At 38.6% G+C, this 20,239-nt stretch overlaps 1 pseudogene; it reads left to right on the top strand.

The window, feature by feature from the left end:
- Positions 1-18,574: 18,574 nt before the first annotated feature.
- The window catches only part of LOC113065530 (zinc finger protein castor homolog 1-like), a 48,899-nt pseudogene continuing 47,234 nt past the window's right edge, over positions 18,575-20,239 (top strand).

Genomic DNA, 20,239 nt, shown 5'->3' with positions numbered 1-20,239 from the left:
GACTGATTTTTTAAAAAGTGGGTTCATAGTAAATTAGAACAATATAAAAATGCTGTTTTCATGTAGAATATTTAGCATTTTTGGCCCCAATTCCTGTACAGGTTTGGTGGAAACTTGATTCACTTCTGGTAAGCAGGCTCTGTATATTCTCAGCCTGAAATGCATACTGTATGTGGTGTGCATGTTGAGGCAGTAAAGGTTTTATTTGGTTCCTGTGCACCTAGAATGTTCTGCAATTTCTCACTGGCTCACAAAGAGGAGCTATGTGCTATAATTAACATTTTGGCAGACTTATATAACTTTGCCTCTATTTTGTAACCTGCAAAGGTTTTCTCAGGTGAAAATACTTACATATCCCAATAATTAGAGACTGAAGTACACTTTTTATGATGCATATTTCCCAACCAGGAACTAGGCGTAAGAGGGCTTAAGAGAGAAAAAGATAGAGAGAAAACAACTCTTGTTTTACATATCAACATTTTTTTTTCTCCCTCCTGCGTGCTTCGAAATTTGTTCTCTGTCAGTAGTGATCTGCCATATTGAAGATGCATTAAAAGTGTCATAGCTCGCATAACCCAGCCGGGTTAAAATCAATTGGAATGGATAGTTAAGCTGGCGCAAAAAATCAATGAGCAATTCATGTCCTTGATCATACTGTGTCATTTCTCTCAATGTTAGAGCCCAAAGCGTAGCATAGCATGCAATATAGATATTTGTGTTCTAAATTTCTGCATATTTCTGCTGCAGCACTTAATTTTGCAAGCCGAGTGCATGGTGTGCCTCTGCCATGCTTCAGAAGAAAATCCAGAGTAAGAGAAATCTTATCTGGCCAATCTGGGCTGAACTGGATGAGTTGCTATCTCAATCAAACACTTAAAAATAGCTGAGGGTCAAATTTCAATGATCATAGTCTTCTTGGCCTCTCAAAATATTGCAATCAATTTGCATGGCATACCGAGCAATGGGAAGGCTACCCGTCCGCAGGTCCCGTAATGGAGGGCTGGGGGCGGGGACATGGCCAGACAGATCAGGAAGATGAAAAGTCAGTGTTTCAAAAAAGTAATTTTGTCCTTATTAATGCCATTAGTGTAACAGTCAGCATGCATCAAATCAGAGGAGGAGAGGAGTAGCTCAGTCCCTTGTCTCGGCACTGTGACGGGACTGTGTCGAGAGTGATTTGAGTGTTTGATGCGGATGGCTGAGGGTTTATTCTCTCTAGTCTTCACAAAACAATGCTGTACATCTTTCTGTTTTTGCAACACCAACATCATGGGCACATGTCCTAGAGAAGGAAAGAAATTATAAAATGTAAAATACATCTTCAAATAAATTTGGGTAAAATGTTAAACATTTCATTAACCTATTTTTGACCAAATCACAAAAAAAAAAAAAAAAAAAGGTATAGGATTAGCTTTCACTCTGAAATTGCAAGCACATTTTAACAATGAAACGACAAGTAACACACTGAAGTATGTGTGGAGTTTTGAGAGTGAGAGAGTCCAATAATCTTATTTGGATATTTAAAAAAGGTGTTTTTTTTTTTATTTTTTTTTTTATTTTATTTTGGGTTGACTGAATATGAAATAATCTCAAATTACAGCACAAAATGATATCATTCACATCATCAGTCGAGTAATTATCATGCAAGAACGAATGCAAAATGAAGGACTCTAATGGACACAGTCATCCACAACGGTTATGTTCTGCTGTTAATAACGCAGGCCTGTTATTGAACACAGCTGTGATAAAAGATGACTACAAATGGCATTTCTGAGTCCAAGACCTGATGCAATCGATGTCTGTTAACAGGCTTGTGTCCACGCGTTCATTTGAGAGAGAGAAACCTTAAAGTCACCTCCTCCCGTTCAGCATTTGGCATGGCTACAGATATTTTTCACCCCCTCCTTTTCTGTTGGTATAATTTGTTACGTGTTTGTGTAGACTTTCAGAGAGCAGTTGCTTGGCACAACAGGTGTGGCTCTTGTGCCTTTTTTCTGACTAATGTTGCAAAGGGCACTCAGTCATAGTCATGGGGTGAATGCTTCGGATTTAAAGCAAGGGCCTTCAAACCAGTTGTCTTCTAGGATAGAAAAAGCTGGTGAGCTGAGTGCAAAATTGGGCAGTTGACTCCCAGTGCTGAGATGTACTGGAGCAGCTGGGCCTTTTTTTTTTTTAAGGGGAAGACCCCCCCTCTGTTTCCAATAAAGTATAAGAGAATGTTTGTGCCGACTTAGGCCGTGGAGTGCTAAAGCCAAAAAAGAAGTTGTGGAGTTGTATCTTCTATAATTTTAAACATGTGTGACACTTTCTTCTGTGAAACATTCAACTTCTTTATTTTTGAAGAAAATTTTTTCTCATTTAATGAATTTCAAACAACACTGGAAACCTTTTTTCATTTTCGGGTAAACTATCCCCTTAGAAATCAATGTAAACAGCCATTTGACTTCATAATGTGATACATTTTTAAATGTAAATAGGACATTTTTATGAGAATTTTTTTTGGGGGGGGGGATTTTGTCCATCAAAGAGTGATTGGATGGTACCTTTAATGGCCTTAGTGATGTCATCATGCAAAGAAGTCGTTTGCAAGTTACATTTTGACATGATTTCTTTTGAATAACCTACAAAGATTATTCATTTACAATAATTGCATTACAGTATGTTCTAATTTCGTTTTACGTTCACATTATTGAAGTTTTTGACTCTTTAAGAGTGACTGCAGTAGGTTAAGTACAAATTCATACTTTAAGTTTCTTTTCGGGGAAGAACCTCTTAGTAGATTCAGATTTGCTTCAGCGCTGTCCCTCTCTCGCTTTCACTCTTTCTCTGACTCACTCTCCAACTCTCTCTCTCTCTCTCTCTCTCTCTCTCTCTCAATCCATCTGCATCATGTCGATCTGTCAGGCTGCCAGTGTCTGTTCCAATTAGATTCCACTTAATACACGTAACCTCGATTAACACGCAATCAAGCTCAGATAAATCACATCCTTTAAGTCTCCCCCTCCGCCTCAGTAACGTTGCTGTGCATCACCCTATTTTCTCTGCAAGTACATACACTGTTTCAGATTGTATGAGGCAAATTTGATACTAGCATCTTGGAAACCTTTTTTCGAGTTTGCTCCATGAAGATATGTGTCTTGGCATTGAATATTTATCTTTCAGAGTAATACATTTTCAGTTTCAGATCCGATTGACCTGAGGTGCATACCAGAATAATATGTTTGGAGAATTATAATTATTATTTTTTTAAAATCAAACTAAAGAAACGCATGAAACAAAACAACTCAAGGCAACAGAAAGGCCTGCGTAGCTCTCTGGAGTCTCGTTTTATTAATCACGCTAAAAGTGCTAACATTGACATGTTTAACAGATTAGAGTTTTAATAACAGGCCGGGTTAAAGTGCTGGCGCATCGGAGAAGATATCCTGTCTGACGTGAGTGGTCCGAGTGCCTCGCACTCCCCCTCCCTTGACTGTGCGGCTCTTGCCGATGATAAACAGGGTCCAGGTGGAGGATTAGGACCTCCACATCACATACTGCTGAAAGAGCTCATTATTAACTTACACTACAGGGAGCCACTGCCCTCGACCCAGCAGACTCACAACTCAGGCCGTAGCCCCTGAAAGTAGTGAGATTATCAACGTATCCATATAAATACCTGACTAGTTTCATAAAGGTGCCACACTGAAGAATCGATTACTTTCTGTAGGTTTAGATGGACAATGACTGCTGGCCTGCACTGGGTAAATAGAGCTGGGATTTAAAATAAATTAAGCAATGAGAAAGGCTCAGGTTGATCCTTTTCTTATCTCTAGTGTTGAGTTGTCAGCTCCGAGCTTTTTATGGGACTTTGGTAAAGCCCATGTGCACAAGAACAGGGACAAGTGCCTAAAATTTGCCATTGCTGCATTAACTTTCAGACAAACAGTAAATATATTTTATAAAAGGAAAATATGTTGGAGTTGTGTGGTTGTTCACGGGAAATCAGACAAATCTCTTCAGTAAGAAATAAAGCAGCCTTTTTCTTTATAGAAAAAGCCCTGTCCCTTTAGAAAAGAAAGTTCAGATCGTTCCCAGAGAGATATATGGAATAACGCTGATGAGTTTTAGCAGCTTCAGCCAGGCGATGGCCGAATATAATAAGTGTTTTCGCAGACGTCACCCGTGATTATCTCATCGAGGCATTTTGGGTGAATGTGGTGGATTTAGAGGCTCCGCTGTAGTGCTGACATCATCACTCTTTAACAAGCTACATTAAATCATGGCTAAAATGATCCGAAACTCTCCTGAACAATGAGTGTCTGGGAAATTTAAAATTAAAGCCTGGGGTTTAAACCTTTTTTTTTTTCTTGTGTGTTTGTTTTGTGTAGTATAGCATGTCATACATTGTAAAATGAGGGAATTGGGGCAAATTCCCTTTCTCATTAAATAATTGGATAAAGGGAAAACACTGTTTTTCTATGTATGTGCAGTCAGATGAACAATGAGGGGACAGTTCTCCAATTGACTGTTTGTGTTTCTGTCTTTATGCTGTTTTGTGTGCGTAATGAATGTGCCTTTGTGCTGTTATTTTGCAGCGTGTGGTGTCACTGCATGATTTGAATGTAATCATATTTTATAATCTTTCTTTGGAATTGCAATTATTTCTCAACACGCTATGTTCCACAATCTTAAAATAATACAATAGAAATTTGTTCCGCTGCCTTATCTGTTTTGTTTTTCATCATACATTTTTATTTATTTTGTATTTTTTGGAAAAAAAGGTCTTTATTTTTTACATTTATATCTGTATGTATCATAATTATGTATTTATGCATTTTGGTGTTTTTTTTTCAAAGCAACTTTGCATTAAATTTTTTCACTTCTTAAAAATTATTTTATATTTATAATATATAAAAATGTTATATTTTATTTACATTTAGATGTAAATTCTGTATCTATATATATACTACTCTTTAAAACTCTATATATAATATTTTTTTTTTTTTTAAAAGGCCTGCAGCTTGGTGTAGATTTGCATGAGCGGAGAGGAAAGCCAGTGACAGGCAGACATGTTATTGAGACAGACAGGTGGACTGGTGGTCTGTGATCAGGGCATTGCTCCCACTTGCTGTTCCTCAGGTACGAGCAACCCCTCGTTAAAGAGGAGCGCAGGAGAGCGGAAGCAGTGGAGATGCAGCGTAGCCATTTAAAGAGGCACAGCGTGGAGCGATGTGACAGAATTAGACAAGCCCAAGTGAGCAGGGCTGGTAGAGGAGCACTGCTGGCGCTCTGAATGATGCAGAACTGCTGCTCAACACCAGCTAGCCAACAGAAACCCACTCCTTCGGGGTCTTCCTTCATCACTGTCCCCTGATATTGCAAATGAAAGTTTAAAAAGTTTCCATTTTACTTTTGCAGTGTAGCATATGTGGAATTGATTGGACTGGGCAAAGTAGTCAGGCTTGGGTTTTATGTCCCAGTCAGGACATCCAAACAGGAGACGGTTGCAGCCCCTTGGCCTGATTTTATAAGTGCCACAAACCTTCTGAAATGAAACCCTGCAAATAGTTTTTTTCCAAAGTCACCTTCTGTCAGCATTATCACCAGTGAGTACAGCATAAGAGGCAAGCAGTTGAAAGAAAATATGTTTAGCGTGCAGACAACAGATCAAAGCTCATCCCAGTTAGTGAGTGTTTGCGGCTTTGTGTCCGTGTGGTCAAGGAAAGTGAGGGAAACAAAACAACATGCCATGAGAGAGTCAGCACTTTGTGTGTCTGTGTGTGTGTGGGGGGGGGATATCAGGGCTAAGTGATGATGCTTGGGGATGTCCATAGCACCACGAGGGACTGCTTTGATTTTGTCATTATTGCAGGGCCCTAGTTATTTGAGCAGAGCTGGGGGTAGATTCCATGGCCAGCACACTAACAGTGTCTGCATGTCCTTAATTCCTGTTGATGTGCAGGCCTTGGGCACTGAGTGTGATAGAGAGAGAGCGCGTCACCAGTGGAAATTATTGTATGGCCTTTGAATATCACATTGAAACTACAGTAGATGATGGCTGCTTGTGTGGCCGCATCCTAAAGGGCAAGAGACCCAGGTTGGGTACATAAGTGCCCACCGTCCTCCTGCACTGCCTTAATCTGCCACCTAGCTATTTGAAAATTATGTCATAACAAAGTTTCCTTACATTTATCTTTTCAATTTTCAGATTTTTCAGTGAAAACTGTGCACTCATAATTACATTCCAAAAAAAAAGGCAATGAACTCATAACCTGTAGTGTTCCTGTAGCTCAATTGGTAGTACATTGTACTGTCAAGCGCAAGGTTGGGGTTTCGATTCCCAGGGAACACGATAAGTAAAAATTATATCCTGAGAGCACTGTAAGTCTCTTTGGATAAAAGCGTCTGCTAAATGCATACATTTATTTTTTTATTAATTTTATTTAACCTCAGGTTGACACTTAGATTTTTTTTTTTGAAAATGTAATTGCAACAATTACATTTAAAGCTTTTTAGTGGGTTGTTTATTTATTTGTTTACAGTGTGACTTGCTGCAATGATTGTTTGATACAAGGACTGTTTGTTTCAGTTTGAGGCAGATTTCTTGTTCCTGTTTAAAGAGCATGTTTTGGTTAAAGATTTTTGAGCATATTCAGTTTTTGTCGGGTAGGGAACAAGAAGTGAAAAGTTGCAAAATGACTGATTTACTGAACTTTTTTGTACAGAGCTGTTATAACTTTAATGTCAAGGCTAATGTCATAACTTTTATACGCACCAAGGCTGCAATTATTTTCAATTATATAGTATAAAAAATATCAATTTATTTATACTATTATGAATGTTGAAAACTTTTGTGCTGCTTAATATTTTGTAGAAATTGTGATTTTTTTTTTCAGCATTCTTGGATCAATATTGTACTCAAAAGAAGTACTTCCTTTATTTGAAGTAGAATTTTGATTTTAACAATTTTGAACCGTGATGAATATAAGATGTTACTTTTTAAGAATAATTAAAAATGGACAACTTACTAGTTTAAAGGTGAGGTTGACTAATGTTATTTTTTTAATTTGTTCATTTGATTTTAATATTGGTATAATTAAAATTTTCCAACTTGTATTTTTAAGTTAAATATAGTTCTATTTTTAAAAGTGCTTCTCAAGACCACCTCCATTCTTTTTCCATTGCTCTCTGTCGAGCTCTTCTCATCTTATTTAAATGCCCCCTTAGAAAGATAAGGTGAGGCTAAAATGAATCTTATTATATAGGACTTCTGATTAGTCGTCTAGTCATACAGGCAATCCACCATCTAATCAGTTTTAAAGGAGTGGTAGGGCTGTCCAAAACTAACTTTTTTCTGTTAGTTTTGGACATCCCTACCACTCCTTTAACATTGAACAAGTTTATGATTAGAGAAAGACAGTGAGAGAGAGAGAGAGAGAGAGAGAGAGAGAGAGAGAGAGAGGACAGGTACAGAGAGATAGAATGAAGGGAAAGAAAAAAACTCATCAGGCGAGAGGCCGTTTGCTTGGCAAGAGCTGACAGTCTTTGTGTATGTAAATGAAGAATTTAGACTAATGGAGTTGAACCATTTCTAATTTTGTGATGGCAAGAGGATTTTGATTGAAAGTAATTAAGCAAGCTAGCTGTAAAATTAATTAAAGCAAAAGGAGGGGGGATTTTTATTGGATTGGATAGCGATATAGCTGCTGTCAGGCAGGGGGACGAATGGGGGTGACCTGGATTTCTGCCCTCCCTCCTCCCACTTGAGACTTTTATGTCACTTTAATCTCCTTAGAGCGGCTGGTGTGCATTTGTTCGAAATAATCAAGGAAATATGGTCAGAAATTGTCAGCTCTCAGATCTAATTTACCTGACAGCCTCGTGAGTGCAGATGCGCAAGTGTGTCCGTGTCAGTGCGTATGTCTGCGTGCATGGTCCTCTCCCTCTTGTCCCTCTCTTCAGCATTGTGGAAAATGCTTTTGACAGTTTTGAGACATCTTGAGTCCTTGTTGAAAAAAATGACAAGGAACTTGGTCAGGTTGAGATGAACCCTTCAGTGGGCCAACACGTCACGGCTGAGACCAACTTAGTGTGTACTACATGAAGTGTGCACTTTTAGGATATTGACAGCGTTTCAGTTCATTTAAGCCCATCTTCTATGAATGTTCAGATTGTCTGATGGAGCAACGTATTTTTATATATATACACACACACACATATATGATAGCAGCACAAGGTAAGAGCGGTTCCCTCAAGCTTACATAGGGTCCCAGTGTGGCTGGGGTACGGACTGGTGCATCTAACAGGATTAAACCCCTCTAAAAATCACTCCCTCATCCTTTTCCCCCAAGAGCCCCTTTCCAGCCCCCTTTATCAATTAATATAATAAAAGGAAGAACAAAGAGCTTCCCTCCTTTCCGTAATTAAACTTGTCCATATCTGAAGGACCGTCACTGTGTCCGGCCAGGATCATTAAATCCCCGTGCGAGTCGCAGACATGGGAGTGGACGTGTGGTCTACACTTGTAACGGAATGAGTGCTACCTATGTATGCTATTACTGTTGAGTGGAGGGTGATATTAACCCCAGCGGTTTCCCACCAAACCCCACCATTATGACATCATGCTTTCACCGGCACCTTCCGTCATGAGCTCTCGGCTCCTTATCTCTCCTGTCACCATGTGTGTGAGGCTGTTAACAAACCTGTGCTCAGAGTGGAGAATATCAGGCGCTTTGGAGGAAAGAGAGAGAGAGAGAGAGAGAGAGAGAGAGCCTAGGTAGGCGACCACTTTCACCGCCAGCAGAGCTTTTTGATAGAAATTGGTTTCACACAATATGCAAATTCCTGCAATTGAAAAAGGGGCTGTTTAAGTGACAGGTTGATATGTGATTAAACGACAATTAGAGCGCTGGAAATAAGCGACGACGGCGGGTCAAGTGCTGAGCTGAAATGTGGCAGACTATTGAAGTAACAGTCACGGTGGAGGCCAGGAACGGGATCCAAAACAAATTAGCTGCTGAAAGAAAAACGTTGGCACAGCTTGTCAATAAATGTCTAAGAGAGGGAAAATGAGATTCAGGGCACAGAAAACATGTAAGACCCACCATGCTAGGGTGTGCTGACTGGTCGCTACATCCCCCTAATCTCTATAAGATTCTGATCATACACAAACTTTTCAGTGCAAGTCTAAACTTATTTTTCACTCTTATTTTCCTCAAAAAGTTAAGACAGTTTGAGGTATCTTTAATGTTTCTAGGACAAAGGTAGACTATGTGGCTTACTCGGTATCACTAACAAAAAGTAAATGGTGATGTAATAGCCTGTAATAGCATGATGGTGTTGGTGTGTGTGTGCTCACGAGTGCATGAGTGTTGTTTGTCCTTTTGAGCGTATTCAGACAACTGGACGCCAACACAATCCTTCTGCTATTAGTAGTGTACTTTTGGCTTTTCTCTCTCACTGATTTGGATCTATTTGGTTATGTCCCTCCCAGCTAGACCCTTCCTCCCTTATGTTGGGACTCAAAACTGTGTAATGGAAGAATTGCCTTTCTCTCCAAGAAGGACATGAAAGGCCCATGGCCTGTCCCGGGAGCAGATGGCTGCGGCCTGTAATCCCCTTTGATGCTGCGGTGGGCAGTTGCTCCTGAACATCTCCTGCAAAGCCATGAAAACTTGAGCTACTTTTCCTCTAACTGACCCCAATTGTTAAGGAGCCGGCAGCTGTCAGACTTGGTTAGCTGTGCCTTAACTGAGACTGAAGGGCACATGTTTCTCTCTCTCTCTCTCTCTCTCTCTCTCTCTCTCCCTCTCTCTCTCTCTCTCTCTCTTGCTGTCTGTCACTTTCTGTCCATTCCAAGGGTACAGTATGACTGTGGATGCTTATTGGACTTACATTCACAGGAATATTGTTGTCCCAGATGGTTCGTGTTCCTCTAAGAGGCTTACATTTCACCACAGCTCACCTTAATTATCAGCATTACAAGCAGTGCAGTTTATATTTTTCTCTTTAATGTCAAACATCTTCAGTTTATTATTTTATTTTATTTTATTTTAAGAAATGCATTATCCTAATTACCCTTAAAAGAGTGTAAAATAGAGTTTTATCATCAGCTTTTTCATCCAAGGGTTTGAATAGGGTTTGAGGAGTGTATAGGTTCATATATGTAAGACATAACTTTTGGTCTTGTGAAGAAAGTGCCTCTGTTGGAGACGGTCCCATGATGGCAGTGAGTTCACTAATGGAATTTTTTGGGTCTTTTCTTTCAACCATTTCTTCATATGCAGGGAACAGCCATAAATGAGGACATACACTTCAAGGCTTGACCATCAACACCACATTAGTTTATATAGTGACACGTGAAGAAATTATAGGTTTCCATGCACTTGGATAGCTGGAAAGTGAGGGAAAAAAGGAGTATTTTTTCCCTTTCCAAAGATGTTACGCTAAAGACTTGTACTAAACAGCTTTGAGTAAATTAAAATCCCTCACCCAAATGTTTGAATGTGTTGGCACTATTATCACCTTCGGGTTCTTATTAATTCGGCACTGTAAATAGATTCAAAACTGAACTTTAGCGAAACCCGTGTCTTCTTGTCTCCCTTCCAGCCAGCTCTCTGTTATTAATTAGAGGAGGAAAAAATACACTGAAATGCTCAGTTGTTACATGCCTTTGAATTCTGGTAGCTTTCTCAATTGTGCATATTAGCGTAGCATCTGAAAATGTCAGTCTGAAGCAGCTCACCATCTGGGTGCATTTACAGTTTTTTTTCTTCCCATGATGGGATTGTTTCAGGAACATTTGCCATAATCAGTGCTCACATTAGCTTCAATGGTGTTAATTTCGGGCTCGCTCCTGATCTTGAACAGATAGGCTTGATGCTGAGTCGTGTGTAGGACTATTTCAAGACTGAAATGCGATTGTTTTAATACCTTAATCCACCTGTCCTTGGCATTCAGGATTTTGAAGAAGTCTCCCGGTAATTTCAGTGGCCTCCATTTGAGCCAGGCCATTTTATTCCGACCTCTTTGGCTGATCCCTCTTTCAGTTTTAATGTGTCAAAATGACAATTTATCATCTGACTGACCTATTTAAACAGTGTCACTGCAAGTGGACCAATCAGAATCAGCCTGATTCATAACCCCAAAACAAATATTTCTTCTTAATTAAGAGTGTCCCTCTTGTGTCTTCCCACACACAAAATCATTATACAGCAGTGATTTGAATACTTGGCAGGAAATATATCACTCTTGACTGCATGTTAATCTGTTAGGGCCTGGTTGTCAAACGGGGCACCAGCAGTGACGGTTTCTCTGTGCACTGATAGCCCCCTAAGGGACAGTTAACCCTCAAATTTCTCCTGTCCGGCCCGGCTCTTTAGGTGTGCATTGGCACTAGTGGGGTGGGGTGATTGTAATGCTTGATGATGGTCTCAGAGAATTTATTTATTTATTTATTTATTTGTTTGTGACAGACCCTCATTAAGTGCATATCTCAATAAAGAACTGGCACTTTAGGATGTAGAGGAAGTTCAAGCAGGAAAGAGTGCATTAGAGACACCTCCCTTCTGTCCTCACTGTTTTCTTGATCTAATGTATTTAATGGGGAATTGAAAATAGGGGTCAATAATTATGCATTTTAATTATTAACCTGGTTCCTTCTTAATTGTGCTTTTTAATGCCTCTGTGAATGGACACAATGCTTTATTGCTCTGTTAGTCTGGGCAAGCTTTGACCAGTCCTCTATACCTCCATTAGCCCATCTCAATTTCACTGGGCTCTAATGCAATGTTTCCCCCCAAACCCCCACCCCCGACACATTCTGTACATAAAAAAAGTAAATTTTTGTAAAATGTTCTAATTTAGTTTATGTAAAGTTAATGTTCCATTGTGTAGAAATTGTTTCCTTGTTTTTTTAAATGTGATCTCTTAAAAAAAAATATATATATGTGTGTGTGTGTGTGTGTGTGTGTGTGTATATATATATATATATATATATATATATATATATATACGTATATATATATATATATATATATATATATATATATATATATATATATATATACGTATATATATATATATATATATATATATATATATATAATTATTATTAATAAATATAAGTGTATGTATGTGTGCATGTATTTTTATTTTTTGAATATGATAAATAATATTATAATTTAATTTCTATCCAAAGAAACATTTTAGTATATACATATTTTTCTTCATACATTCTTCTTTATGTTTAGCTCTAAAATGTAGAAATAGCTAGAAATAGTTTAGAAATAGCTTTTTTTAATTGCAATATTCATTCTTAAATTTTTTACTTTTTTTTTTTAATCCTTTGGACTAAAGGTGTGGAAAACATGAGCATTACTGTTATCCTGGTTTGTGTGCTTATTTGTGTAATAGCGTCACATTTAGGCAACAGATCATTTTAATTAGAAGATGCATTGATTGACACGATGGCTCTGGGCACAAAGAGAGGGATATCCAACAAATACTCTGGCCACAGTGACCTCATTAAAAAACAAACATGATGCCTTATTTGAAAAGAAAAATGAGAGCAGTCAGATTTCAAACAGCTAAAAAATCAGTATCATTGTCCTACATTTCCCCAAAAAATATTTAAAACCAAATCGTACATTACTTATTTACATTCATATATTACAATAATATATAATCTAATTATTTAAATATTTAAATGTAAGTTATTATATCTAAATATTATTAATCATTATTAACAACGGTCAATTCGCACATGTTAAAAAGAAAAGCCTAATGTGGATGTGCATCCAGATATCTCTCTGTATTGATATATGCTGTTGTAAGCATCAAGTCAAGCAGAAATCGCTTTTCAGTAGGAAGTTGTAGTTTATGATCAGTCCAGTGTAAACAAATTGCTGCTGGTGGCTGGACTCAGACACAGCCTATTATTCACTGTGGGAATGTTTGGTTTGAAACACAAGCGTGTTATTGTTGCCACATTGATAAGAGAGAAAAGGAGAGCCGCTGGGGTGGCAAATATTGAAATCACTTTCAAAACTGCGGTCCTTACCCACAGCCGACATGGGAAGAGCAATCAGTACCTGTCGTTTCCTTAACATCAAGTGGTTTTAACACAGTGTTTACAGCTTATTAATGTAACATTTAAAAACCGGATCAATGAACACTTTGTGGTGTTCATTTGTCAAGAACTAGAGCTGTCAAGTGACTTATTCACCTACGATTGTACAATATACTGAACTGCACTTTTGTGCCGTCACTGCTCAGATCCACCGCTGTTGTGTGGGAGCCAAAGAGAATGGTGTAATTACTGTCTCTGAATTCATATAGTGATACATAAAATAGTATTTATCCAGTCTCCTGTGCTAGAGAAATGTGTTTGCTCAGTAGACAGTGGGAGTCGTGACTTTAGCACCTTCTTTGTGACCGTTTCACTATAACATAATGTGCTAAGTAACTAAACATGTTATGTTTTTTGTGGGGAAAATTTACATGCATCATGAAAATATCATGTTTTTTTCTATATGGTGATTTTATAATAGCTTGATATACATATATATCAAAGAAGAGTGTTATTTTCATCTTACGACACTTTATCATGGTACCATGAGTGAACTTTTTTGTGTAAGGCTATTAAGCTGATTTAAAAAGAACACATTCAGAATAACAGACACGTTAACGAAAATGTCCTTCGCGCTTTTCCCCTACAGCTTGCTCCCTCCGCCTGTCCTCTCCTCAAACACACCCACGCGCAAATAAACATAAAAAGCTAATTTGTTAGCTACCTCATTTCAGAGGCCCGGGCGCGGGATATTGTGTACGAAAAGTAATGCTTTGTCAAATGTTGACATGCAAACATGGAGCCCTTAGCAGAGCATTTATAAAGAGTGCAGGCGGCCAGGACTGTCAGCACATGGGGAAGAGAAGAGAAGCTTTGAAATGAGATTAGCCTGCTCCTCAGCCTAATGGTAGATATGTCTCTTCAACATACACGCATACATAGACGCTAAACCTGCTGAAGTACAGAGGGCTTGCTCTACAGCAAAGTGTGCTTTATTTTCTGTTTCTTAAAGACCTTGTTGATACTGATTAATTAGTGCAGGTTTGTTCTTTCTATTGAAACATGAAGCTTGGAAAGGACATATTCAAGGGCCTTTGTTTTTTCTATAAACATAGTTTAAAGTCTGTTGTTACATTACGGTCATGTAGCATTATTTGCTACTTACTATTGCCAGGTGGTATTAGGGGGCGGGGCATTCCCATTCTAGAGATATTTGATTGGACAAATCTGTGGTGCTAGGTGAGTCATCAATTCTTCTGGTCTGGTTTAATTGAACAGTAACTGTAAATATTAATGTGCATGAACTATAGTTAAAAAGTTTGGCATCTTTTTATGTGTACTTTTATTCGATAAGGACATATTAAATTAATCAAAAGTGACAGTAAAGATGATTCAGGTAAATACATAAATTTTGTTCTTTTGCTATTTTAAATCATTAAAGAATCCTAAGAAAAATGTATCACAGTTTCAATGTTTTCAGCATTGATATAAAAAAAATAAATGTCACTTGAGCACCAAATCAGCGCATTTGGACTGATTTCTGAAGTAACATGTAATACTAAAGACTGGAATTCTGGAATAAATGATATTTTAAAACATAACAAAACAGAATTAAATTGTTTTAGATTGTAATAATACTTCACAAATGCATTTATTTTTGAGCATGAAGCTTTGAGTACAAGACACTTTCAAAAATAGAAAAAAAATCTAGCCAACCCCAAATTTTGGAAAGGTAGTGTCTATAATAAAAATATATTTAGTGATTACTAATAAAAATGATTGATTGATTTGTCAACTTATAGGAGTACGCTAGCATATAGACGTTAGCCTGTAATATCTCTGTAAACATTGACTAACTCCAATTTGAATGATGTCTTTAGAATTGGCCTAAAATGTTTGAACAGCATCGATGGAAATGAAACAAAGGAAATTATGTCACCCCAAAACTCTTGTTAAAAATAATAGCACAGCTGTTATATGTGCAGTGCACGATGTATGTAATGCAACCGTGTTTGTGACAAAACTGGTGTCACAAAACGGATTCGAATTTCAGCATTAGACCCGGGACTGTTTGTAGAGTGGCTGATGGATAGTGTTGGTCTGGTGCCACACACCTGCCTGTGCCTCCTTACACACACACATGCAAACACACTGGCGTTTGCCTCCCCGGTGACACCCGTCTGCCACGTGTATGTGTGTACCGCTGAGGTGCGGACTCCTGTCAGGACCTCTTATTATTTCCCAACAATCTCTCTCACCTTGGACATGCCCCTGTCTATCCACCTATCCATCCATCCATCCATTTATCCCTCCCTCCCTTGTTCTTTCCTCTAGGGTGGGGTGTCAATGGCAGACCGTCCTGGGTAAAAATAAATAATGAACATAAAATTGGGAAACAAAGTGCTGGCGCCCCGTTATACGTGAACACCTCCAATATGCTGATGTTTTTCTTTTGCACATTGTGTTTTCTAAATTGCCTTTGACTGCGTGCATCGGTAATGAAACTTTATGTCCTTGCAGAAAGGACAGCTAGTCCGATTCGGTGAGGCCTGGGACCATCTTCTCATGCTGGCTTTTGCGCAACGTTTTTTTAATACCCTGGCTTATGAATAAATGAAGCCTGGGTGCAGTTTTTTTTTCTTCCATATTTGTATAAATTGCTTTAAAAGCATTTTATCATGTCATAAAAAAGTGCAATTGATCTGGAGTGCTCGGCCCACTGGACAGCTGTGTGTTTTGTTAATAGCCACTTTGCTCCAAGCGGCTTATTAAAAAATTTATACATAAATGCTAAAATTGCATAAATTATTTAAACACAAAGTAAGCATTTTTTTTTGTTTTGGTCTGGGGGGCATGGAAGAGTAGATTGAGTTTACCATAGCATCGCCTGATATTGAGTCATATGCTTGCACGGATGCATATATATCACACGCGCACACGCACAAACACACGCTCGCACGCAGAGGCGCAAAAAAAAGTATATATTTTTTGATGACTTAGTTTCAGCAACCATGGAATGTCACCCATATCCTGGTTGATTGTACTTTCGAATTTTATGATGTTTTTCATTGATTTGTTTCCCCGGCACAGCTGCCGACCTCTATTGAGGGACGAACGTAATCAGCACTGACGCAAATTAGATGGTTATTCGTTTCGAAAATTGACAGAAAAACAATAAAAAAGATGAAATGCTCCCAAATCAATAGATATAATGAAATTCAAATAATCCGAGAGATGAGGTCTCCATGGCAACTGATAATGTGGAAAAGAAAACAATTTAATAAAGGACAGACACGCTTTGAAAACAGATTGGGGGGTAGCTATATAGCGGCGAGAGGGGAGCAGAGGAGGGGGCAGGAGCGAGAGAGAGGAAAAAAGACGGAGAGCGGATGTTTGTGGCGGCTGAACAGGCAGGTCCATCGTTTGTTTTCCCCATGTGTGAAGGATCTGTGTCTATCCCAAGGACGGCAGAATAATTATAAAAGCTTTAATGCCAGAAACTGCAGATTCAGGTTGTAATACACAAAATTATTTCAGGGGCAGTGAATTGGAAAGCCATTTGTTGGTGACCTTCCTGAGGGGGCCCCTGGTACGGGGCAAGATGGAGGCAGTGTGGCAGGGCAAGCTGAGTTATGGGATATTTGTGTTTTTATAGTGGCTGAGGGAATGGAGATGGGGAGGAGGGCACGGGGCTTTTGGAAGAGGTGGGGGGGGGGGGGGCGTGGGGCTGCGATGGGGGCAGTGTGTGTTGCTATAGGGTTGAGGTTGCTGATGCTAGAAAGAGAGAGAGAGAGAGAGAAGGAGAGACTTGCAGATCTGGCTGTATTTACAGATCAGTTGTCAGAAAAGCCATTTAGAGGGAACACGTACGTCCCAGAGCAATGACAGCAGAAGTGCCTGTTAAAAAGAAAAAGACAAGAAAAACAGACACTGTCAGAGAGAGCAAGTGCCGTGATCTGAGGTTGTCAAATGAGTAACATTTAGTTCTAAATAACTAAAATAATTAGCTTGTGAATGAAATACAGTGCCATACTTGAGATACTTACCCCTATTTGCTTTTGGAAGTAATAAAGCATTGGGCCTGAGATGCTGTGTGTTACAATAATTTTACCACAAAATTCCCTCAAACCTTCTTACACCTGCTAAAATCATTTGCACAGCTTTTTTCTTTCATAAAGTTCACAGCTACATTTATTGTCATTTTACAGTGACTTTAAGCATGTTTCGTTGTATACATTTTAAGTTAGCATATTTTTTTTATTAGGCTACAAACCAAAACATATCATTATAGCTCTGCAAAAAGTGAGAGAAACTTGTGAAACCAGTCTCTGTTTGAAGTATTTATTTAACTGTGTTTAATTTCACTTGAACACTGTCAAGTTGCTTTCGTTGCTAATGCTATTAGCGGTTGGTCCAGGATAACATGTCCAGACACATGAGCATTTTTTTTTTTTATATCTTGGTCACAGCTGTAAGCAAATTAGGCCAAATTGGGACTTTTATATCCTATTATGTTAGATAGAGAACCATGGTTTGTTGTAAAACTTAGAAACCATTGCCTAAGCATTGTAGTCATTTAACTATTGGTTAACATTATGCTATTTCAGTATAGCAGTCTAAGTAATGTCAGTGGAAATGGTAAGTAATTTCAGTGGAATTGATTAAAGATTACAAAGACACATTTTTTAATATATAATAATATAATGCAAAGTAATATGCGAAAGCAAATGGGTCAGTTTTGATTTTGTGTCAACCTTAACAACATTAGACAAGTTTCCATATTCAGCAGGTCAATGCTTCTGTGTTGATCAATCAATCTTTGCATGAATGAATTGAGAGGCAACAACACACAACATGCTCATTCGCATGGAGGAGGGTACAAGTATCTCTAACACACACACACACACACACACACGGCTCATCCTCCCATTTGAGTCCAGTAGCAGGTCCCTGCTCTCATTCCACATTATTTCCCCTGTTCCGTCGACACACCTCGTATTTAAAGAATGATTGTTTTTTAGCTCACCCTTGAAACCTTCCACTTACCATAATGTGCAGTTTGAGGCTGTCCGGCCCGTGATATTAATTTGAGGCTTAGTCTCAAATTCTTCTGTCTGAGTGACTCATCTCAGGGAGAGAGAGAGGGCTGTCATTAGACGTGACAGAGGGTCCGGGTGGGCAAAAAACCCTGGCATTAATACTGCAATGTGAAAAGTGCCCCACAAGTAGGAGCAAAACTTGAAATTCCTTGCTGAATAGACCAAAGCTGTCAAATCTGGCAGACTTGTGTCAATTACTCAGATTTCCCCCCCCCCTTTCTGTTGTCTTGCTTTTTAGATTTTTATTTTTAGAGTTGAAAAAATTTATACATATAAATATTTATTTTATTATTTTATTTGTATAATTTTTTTCTGAAATCAAGTGTCACAAAAAGTCTTGCAAAAATAATGATTGTTTTGCAGCATGTCTCCTTTCCCCTAGACTGCCATTGGGTTAGTTGACCAGTTAGCCCCACCCCAAACTCATGCTATTGGTTGAGCTAATCAGGCAGGGTTGTAGTTTCAAAAAGTAACATTTTGATTCAGTTAAAAAAGCGCAAGATTTCCGCTTTAAAGGTATGTGTGTTGTATTTAGTTTCAGTGGACTGAGAAGAGTATGTGGCACATTATTACCTTCAGATGCATGCACTCCCTCACTCTCTCTCTCTCTCTCTCGCTCTGTGGGTCTCACTTTAGTGACCTGAGCACACTGTGACTTACAGTGACTGACCAGTTTAACTTCCTCCGCTCCGTCTCACTCAGCCTCGTACCATGGGAGATCTGCTTAAGTGGCCCATTTCTCTCCTTTTTTTTCCATCTCACTCTCCTGGGCCTGCTTTTCCACAGTGGCTGTGGGGAGCAGAGGGTGTTGAAGGACCCCTACTGGTAAAGTGGGTAAACATGCACAGCCCTGACATATGTGCTGCGAGAGAGAGCGATTGAGAGAGGGAGAAAGAGAGGGAGAGGAGAAGGGTAGAGTGAGAGAGGGCGAGTGCAGCCCAGCTGTAAAGGCGCACAGGGAGAGAAGAGAAAAATGCCTTGCTTTGTGGAGAGAATCCCTCCAAAGCAGCAGGGAGAGGTGAGACAGAGAGAGGAGGGCTGTCTCCTGCCAGGTAAGACCTGCGCCAGGCGCCCCCCACATTCACACACACACACACACACACAGAGAGAGAGAGCGAGAGAGAGAGAGATGCTGGTGGCTTGAGCACACTGTGGACAGGGTGGGTGTGAGGGTGTAGAATGACAAAGGCATTCATTACTTTCACTGTGTGTTTTAGTAAAGAAATACCTCACTATGATGTGATGACTGCATGGAAATATAAAGTTGAGGAGTGACTTTTAGTTTTAGGTGCCATTGTATGTGCTTGTTTAATTTCACAAAAAGTAAAACTATTTTTTCAATGAATTAATTTATCTACATTGTTTACTTAAATAATTACTTAATTTATTCATGAGTTTATTTAGATTTTATTAAAAACAAAAATCATGTCATTCTGTAGCTTCTTTTTTTTTTTTGCTTTTAGAACTTGACAAAGCATTTATGTATTTTTATTTTATACAATTTTATTAAAATAATATTTGTGCATTTTTCAGAGTTTTAGAATTTCACAAAATATTTTGGGAGTTAATTGAATTTTAATTTGCGAGTTAATTTATGCAGAACTGAATCCTTAAGATCAATGTAATTTTATCCATATAATAATATAATAGATTATTTATAATAATGCTTTTTAGACTCACACGTGCTCTCCACAGATATGAAATAGCTCTCAAAGTTCTTAAAATAGAAGAATGTAAAATGTTCTTAAATGAGTCAGACGTTTAGTCTCCTGTAATTTTGGTTCACATTGGATTTGGATTAGTCACTGTGTACTTTTTGTCTCAGATTGCTGTTCTTAATTACTAGCAAAGCCTCAGCTAGTGACTGCTCAGAATTTCTCAGTTAGATGACAAGTGGTATTATTTGCCCAGCTAAGCGAGTGACTGCCGGTATCGAGCGTGCTCTCACGTGCTTGTTTAGATACAGCTGTTCTGTCAACAGGGGGATTTTCCACAGGGCTTCTGTTTGGAAGACGTGCTCGGTTCCAGCGTTCAATTAGATCTTCCCATTTTTTGTTAAATAAATATAGTGTCTTTAAATCTAAACACA

The sequence above is a fragment of the Carassius auratus genome, chromosome 48, assembly GCF_003368295.1.
Source record: "Carassius auratus strain Wakin chromosome 48, ASM336829v1, whole genome shotgun sequence".
NCBI lineage: Eukaryota > Metazoa > Chordata > Actinopteri > Cypriniformes > Cyprinidae > Carassius > Carassius auratus.
Note: the sequence above shows the minus strand (reverse complement) of the source record. Positions and strands in the feature narration are given on the sequence as shown.